Here is a 7846-nt window from a genome sequence, read left to right as displayed (position 1 = left end):
ATGGGCTGAGAAAATAATCAAGGAAGCTGGATTGTATGAAGAGAAATGTTGCACCAGGATTGGAAGAAAGCTGTGAAATGCAGCTCACAATACCTTGCTTACTGAAAGGGAAGAGGCCCTGAAGTATTTTCAGATGATGATCAAGGATCAGAGCCGTCAGTATGGTTTACAAATCAATTTAAGAAGATCGAAATCCTTACAACGTGATAATAGATTAGCGTTGTTAAGGGTTTTGTCATGCTTGGGTTCACAATTAATGCTCATGGAAGCAGCTGTCCAGAGGTCAAATGATGCATTGCATTGAGTAAATATGCCACACTTTTTCAAACACTCTTTAGAGTGCTTGAAAACAGGGAAATTGCTTTGAGGATATCTGTTGCAACAAAAATGTCAAGAATAGGAAAAATGTGAGGATGACACAGGACCAGATAGCTGTTCCTTGTTTGGTACAGAGAGTTGTTATGGGTGCTATAGGTCAGAAACAAGCCTATGGCACCTAACAACAATATCATCCACATACACATGGACTTCTCCAGGTGGAATGCACAGAAATTAAATATATTACAATTGTAGGAAGAGGAGATGGAGAAGCTCACTATAGCAGCCACAAGATGGCCAGGGGATTACTGTGGGACAGACATCCAGTTGTTCATATGTAAGTTCAAGTTGAAGTTGAAGAAAAATGAAACAGGAGAGCCTGAGTACAAACCACTTGAAATTTTGAAAACACCTCAAGAATAGACTTGATCCATTGAACATTAATGACAGACGACCTAATGATCTATGGGATGACATCAAGAACAACATATATGAAGAAAATAACAGCTTATTTAAAAGACAGGATAGAAAGAAAAGATCCAGCAGACATCAGAAAAGACTTTGAAAATTATTATTGACTGCAGAGTAGGTAAGGCAAATGGAAAAAATAATGAAGTCCATGAACTGAATAAAAAAATTTCCCAAGGGCAGTTCCAGAAGACAAAGTAAAGTAGTACAAGGAAAATGTGCAAAGACCTGAAGTTGGAAACAAAAAAGGAAGAGTATACTCAGCATATTTTAAGCTGAAGGAACAAATAAAAATTGAAATTTCAAGTTGCAATATTCAAAGATGTATTGGCAAAATATTGAATGGAGAAGGAGGCATCAAAAAAATGTAAGGAACTAGTCAACATTCAACCATTTGAAGAGTCAGCATAGGAGCAAGAACCAATGGTAATGAAGGAAGATGTCCCTGCTTCATTAAAAGCACTAGCCAAAAACAAGACTCCAGGATTTGACTGAATGCTAATTGAAATGCTACAAGTTGATGAAGCACTAAAGGCACTCATCAATCTATGCCAAGAAATTTGGAAGACAAATACCTGGCCAACTGACTGTAAAAAGATCCATATTTGTCCACATTTCAAAGAAAGGTTACCCAAGAGAATGCAGCAATTGTTGAACAATATCATTAGGATCACATGCAAGTAATTTTTTTTTTCCCTGGAAGTCTTTCAACAATGGTTTCGGAAATACATTGACAGGGAGTCAACAAAATCAAGTCAGATTTAGAAGAGGGCATCTAATGAGGGATATTGTTGCTGATGTCAGGTGAATATTGCCTGAAAGACCAGAACACTAACGTGTTTTATTGACTATGCAATAGTATCCGACTACATGGATCAAAATTCTAAGAATAGCATTGAGAACTGTGGAAAGGCCAGAACACATCATTGTGCTCATGGGGAACTGGTACATGGATGAAGAGCCAATAATTTGAAGAGAACATGGTTTAAAATAAGGGAACATGTGTGTATCATGGATAACATGGTTTAAAATAAGGGAACATGTGTATATCATGGATATATCCTCACCATACTTAACCAGTTTGTGTGCTGAGCAAATCCTCTCAAAAACTCGACTTTATCAGAAAGAACACAGTCCCAGGACCAGGGGGTTGACCAATAAATACATAAAATAAACAAATTTCACATTGTCAAAGATTTTGTCTTGCTTGGAGCTACAATAAATGCTCAGCACTCAAGAGATCAAAAGGTGCATTGCAGTAGGTAAATTTGTTGCACAAGATCTCTTTAACGTGTTGAGAAGCCAGGATGTTACTTTGAGGACTAAAGTGTGCCTATCCAAGCTATTGTGTTTTCAGTCTCTTCATATTCATATGAATGTTGGACATCGAATAAAGAAAAATGAAAAAGTGATGCATTTGGAATGCGGAGCTGGTAAAGAATATTGAGTGTATCATGGATTGCAAGAACAAATAAATATGTCTTGGAAGAAGTATTGTCAGAATATTCTTTAGAGGCAAGGATGATGAGCCTTCATCTCAAGTACTGAGCATGTTTTCAGAAGAGACCAGTCCCTGAAAAATGCCATCATGCTTGGTAAAACAGAAGGCCTGATAATAAGAGATATAGATTCTCAAGGATATGGATTAACACAGGGGGTGCAATGATGCGCTCCACAGAACAGTTGTAAGAATGACGCAGAGAAGGTTATGTTTTGTTATGTTGTGTGTGGGGTCTTTATGAGTTGGAACCAACTTGAAGGCACCTACCAACAGCAACAATTACAAATTGAGGTTGTAAGATATCTTACTAAGTTACAGCATACCAAACAATAATATCAATAGGAATCCAAGTCCATCAGGTTATTGATATGATGCAGGGAAATACCTTTATGAAAAGTCACAGTTTATTCATGTTAGCTGCTGCTGCTGTTTCTTCTTCTGCCTATCTCTTGCTACGTAGCAAGTCGCCGCAAATCTTTTGTCATAAATAGGCTGTGTTCTCAGCGCTCAGTGCAGACTGTTATTTTTCCAATTTTACAGTAGTTTAGGTGGCTACAAGAATTGGAATTACATAATAATTGGAGATTGGAATAATAAGGATCAGAGGAGGCAAGTCAGTCTGGATTTCAGGAGAACTGCAGCTGGGATTGTACTGAAATACATGCACATGTGCTTACAATGTGGCTACTTGGCTTTCTGATAAAATTCCCATTGGGTTCAAACTAAGTATTCCAAGAGAATAAACTGGAATTGTGTGTGTGTGCATATATGTGCGTGTATATATTTCAAAAATTCGTGGATAAATTCCATGATCTTTTATTTAGTTTTACTTTTATTTTTGGATTATAATGCACAGAGAAAAATATACAGAACACAGTTTCATATCTTATCTCATCAGAAGAGTGACCGTATCCCAGACCTTTCTTCTTTTCCTGTTTCCTCCCTTACCTCTTCCTGTTCCTTTTCCCTTTTCCCTTGTTCCTGCCTTCACCATAGTCACCACCAGATCCTTCAAACACAGCTTCTTTGGGTGTGAAAATTGTTCTTTGTTTTCTGGTTTCGTATCATTTAGGATGAAAATGCCATATAGTATTTCTTATGAGATTTACTCACCTTGTTGAGTGTTTCTTCCAAATTCGTCCATGTCATAAAGCCTTTGGTAGTTTCCATTTTTTTTAGAGATATACAATATTCTACTGTGTATAAAACCAAACTCATGGCCATCAAGTTGATACTGACTCACAGTGACCTTACAGGACAGGGTGGAACTGCCCCTGTGAGTTTCTGAGACTATTGGTAGAAGCCCCCATCATTCTTCAGAAGAGAGGCTGCTGGTTTTGAATTGCTGACCTTGAAGTCAGCAGCCCAATGAGTAACCATGAACCAACCAGGACCCCTAAACTGTACATATGTACCCAGCGTTTATTTATTCATTCCTCCAAAGGAAGTCACTGGTTACTTCTACTGCTGGGTAATACAGAAAGTACTGCAATAAACGTAAGTGTTTATGTATCTGTTCATATTTTGTTATTTCTTTGGGATATATTTTGAGTGGAGAAAGTACAGGGTTATGGAGTGTCTCTATTTACATTTGATTAATAAGAGGTGCCATACTCTTCTCCAGGAAGAATTGATGTGTATGAATTGTGGTGCTGGTAATATCGAAAGCACTATGAACGGCCCAAAGGACAAGCAAATCTTGAAACAAGTGTGGCCAGAGTGGTCATTAGAAGCAAGAGTGGCAACTCTTTGTCTAACATACTTTGAGCATGTCAGGAGAGAGTCATTCCTGGATAAGGACATCATGCGTGGTAAAAGAGAGGGCCACTGAAAGAGAGAAACACCCTAAAGGAGATGGATTGACAATAGGCTGAAGCACAGGAGCAATTGGGAGAACGGGTCTGGATCAGTCAGTGTTTCCTTTCCCTTTGTATAGGGTCATTTTGGGTGGAACTGCCTCGCTGGACCTAACAAAAACTGTTTCCCATAGTGGCCGCACGATTCTGCACTGTCACCAACAGTATGCAAGTGTTCCAATTTTTCCACTTTCTCTCAGCATTCATTATTTTCTGATTTGAATTTTGCTCTCAGTGCTGATGTGAGGGGGCATCTCATCATTGTGTTAATTTATATTGTTTTTTTCTTCCTTTTTGACGAGAGTTATTTCTTTTTGTGTCATATGTCTGTTAAGTGTTTCTACATCTACATCTATGTTAATTTATGTGAGTAATGTGCATCGAGATTTGTTGATTTCTTTTGTTTTTTTAATTTCTTGGAATGCAGTTTTTCATAATATTGCGTAATTATCTCTTTATGGTACATGGTTCTGTTGGGCTATCACTCATTTAATTTATTTGTAATATTTTATTTTTCTCCTTTTCCTTTTTCTTGTGGTTTATTTTGTTAATCTATTTGTTCAGTGGTTTATCTATTTTGTTTATCTATTTTGTTATCTAGTTGTTCAGTGGCTTATCTATTTTGTTAATCTTCTCAAACTACCAACTTTTTGTTTTATTGATTTTTTTCCTATTGCTTTTTTGATCCATCTATTTCTGCTCTAATCTTTATTATTTTTCCTTGAGTATCCAAGGTTGGTTTTGCTGGTGGTTTTAATCATTGTAGGTGTTGTGTTAGCATTTATTTTAGGTAGTTTAAAATCAGGAAAGGGATGTGGAAAGGTAGTATTCCTTTACCATCAATATTCAATCTGTATGCTGAGCAAATAATCAGAGAAGCTGAATTATATGAAGTCAAATGTGGTATGAGGATGGAGGAAGGCTTATTAACAACCTGTGGTATGCAGATGACCTAGCCTTGCTTGTTTAAAGTATAGATGATTTGAAGCATTTGCTGATAAAGATCAAGGACTATAGCGTTCAATATGGATTATAAATCAGTGTAAAGAAAACCAAAATCCTTTCAACTCAATCAGTAGATAGTACCATGATACATGGAGAAAAGGTTGACGTTGTCAAGGACTTTGTCTTGGTTGGCTCCACCATCAATGCTCAAGGGGGCAGAGGTCAAGAGTTGAAAAGATGAGTTCCATGAGATAAATCTGCTGCACAAAATTTATTTTAAGTGTTGAAAAGCAAGCGTGTTACTTAGAGGATGAAAATGTCCCTGACCCAAGCCATGCTATTATCATTTGCATCATATGCATCTGGACTTTGGACACTGAATAAAGAAGACCAAAGAAGGATTGAATTGAATTGTGTTGTTAGAGAATCGAATTGTAGTTTTTGAATTGTGGTGTTGGAGAAGAATATTGAAAGTATACCGTGCACTGCTAAAGGACAAAGTGAGCTGTCTTGGAAGGAGGGCCAGACTGCTCATTGATTGCTGAGATTCGTCTTACATATTTTGGACATGTTATCAGGAGAGAAATGATGAAATTTGTCTTACATATTTTGGACATGTTGTCAGGAGAGAAGTGTCCCTGGAGAGGGAAATCAGATTTGGTAAAGAAGAGGGTCAGCAAAGGAGAGGAAGGCATTAATGAGATCAATCGGCACCATGGCTGCAATAATGGGCTCAAACTTGGGAACAATTATTAGCTTAAAGGTTGGGGTTAGAACCTACCCATGTGTGCCACTGGATACAGTCTTGGTCTGAAGTGTCCTAGCACTGAAAATTCCAGTTTGAACAAAAAGGGTCACCATGAGTTTAAATTGACCTAATGGAACTTAACAACAATAAACAATATTGCATTACAGCATTTAGACTAATGTTTTACCTAACAATTGACCCTCATAATTTTGGTAATACTAAAAAAGATCATGATTGTGATTTTTGAAATGTCATTCCTTTCCATTTCCACCAACATTTAATAATCTAGAATTGCATTTATATAATTACTTGGTCATATGATTCAGTTGAACAAAATAGGTGTTCAAAAGTTAGATGCTGAGATTTTTTTCTCTAAATTCCATATTATATAAATACCTGGAATCGTTCATTTTAACTTTTTCATTGTGTTAGTCTGGGTACATTAGAGAAGCAAATCCACAGAAACTCATATGTATAAGAGAGAGTTTTATTTAAAGGGTAAGTGCCCATTAAGAAAGCATTCTAACCCAGTACTGCCCAAGCCCACAAGTCCAACATTAACCCATTCATGCGACACCAATCCACAAAGTCCTCCTCTGTCTCACAAAACAGACTCAATGATGCTGACTGCAGGAGGAAAGCCGAGTCAGTGAACGTGTAAGCATATCAGCACTGGCATGGGTCTCCACACGGGTGTTCGAACACGCATGGCTGCATCGGGGTAGATCCATGTGACTCCTCCTCTGGGATGTCTGGCAGGAAGTGAGCCTTGCCAGCTGAAGCAGGGAACTGGCTAAGGCAGCTGCACCCTAGTCTGACCATCAGAAAGCAAGAGGCCTGAGAACTTAAAAGGCCACGCTCACCGAGCCATTTATTGCTCCACCCTTCAATTAACCCCATGTGTTTATTGGCCAGCTTGGCACAATAAACTTTAACTATATCAATGACAAACTTACATTTTGCATTAGGATAATTGCAATTATCCTTATAACACATGAGTTATAATATTTAGAGCCCAGCAATAGATAGAAATGTTTTTATTAATTTATTCATGGTACATTCATGCATTGTTTTTCCAAGAAAATGTGTAAGATTTAAAGCCAGCCACATAGGCAGATAAAAGGAAAATATACTTGCAATGCAGTATAGTAAGTGATCAGAAAGTGTTATGTACAGCAGCACCAGATCCAAGATGTCGGCAGCAGGAGGTTGCTGAAGGAGCCTGAAGAAATCCGCAAATGTAGAATGAAAAACCGCAACATCCAGGTTGATGAAGCTAATTTATTGACTTGGTAAGGGCTTACTGTTCCTGACAACCCTCCATATGATAAGGGGGCCTTCAGAATTGAAATCAACTTTCCAGCAGAGTCCCCCTTCAAACCACCAAAGGACACCTTTAAAACAAAAATCTACCACCTGAACATCGACGAGAAGGGGCAGGTCTGCCTGCCCATAATTAGCGCTGAAAACTGGAAGCCAGCCACCAAAACTGACCAAGTCATCCAGTCCCCGTAGCACTGGTCAACGACCTCCAGCCTGAACACCCACTCCGGGCCGGCCTAGCAGGAGAATACTCTAAGGACCTTACACAATTCTGTAAGAACGCCGAAGAGTTTACAAAGAAATACAGGGAAAAGCAACCTGTGGACTAAAATCTGCCGCGACTGATTCCAGCAAGTGAGTGGAGACCCCAGCAGTGCATTCAGACCCCCTCCCCCAAAAGCAGGACTCTGTATAGAAGTGACTATGCTAGTGCCTTCGCCCGGCGTCCGCTTGTGGCAGTCAATAACGTTCTACGGTTTCTTTAATCAAAAGTGGTCTAGACAACCTGTAAAGAAAGGATTAAAATTTACCATGTTCTCCTTCTGAAAAGAAAAAAAAGAAAATATTATGTACAAGGTGCAATGGGAGATCAGAGGTAGAGGTCCTAAAAGTTTCTACAGGAGATGCTTTATATTTCAGAGATTTGTAGGGCTTTTCCAAACCGAGCAATTCATTGAAGAGCATGAA

At 38.4% G+C, this 7846-nt stretch overlaps 1 pseudogene; it reads left to right on the top strand.

Moving 5' to 3' along the window:
* The first annotated feature begins 7042 nt into the window (after positions 1-7042).
* Positions 7043-7488, top strand: LOC101662243 (annotated as a pseudogene).
* The last annotated feature ends 358 nt before the right edge of the window (positions 7489-7846 follow it).

This window comes from Echinops telfairi, unplaced genomic scaffold (genome assembly GCF_000313985.2).
Source record: "Echinops telfairi isolate 266 unplaced genomic scaffold, ASM31398v2 ScPeMD7_7467;HRSCAF=8505_1, whole genome shotgun sequence".
Classification (NCBI taxonomy): domain Eukaryota; kingdom Metazoa; phylum Chordata; class Mammalia; order Afrosoricida; family Tenrecidae; genus Echinops; species Echinops telfairi.
This window is presented reverse-complemented; position numbering and strand designations above follow the sequence as displayed.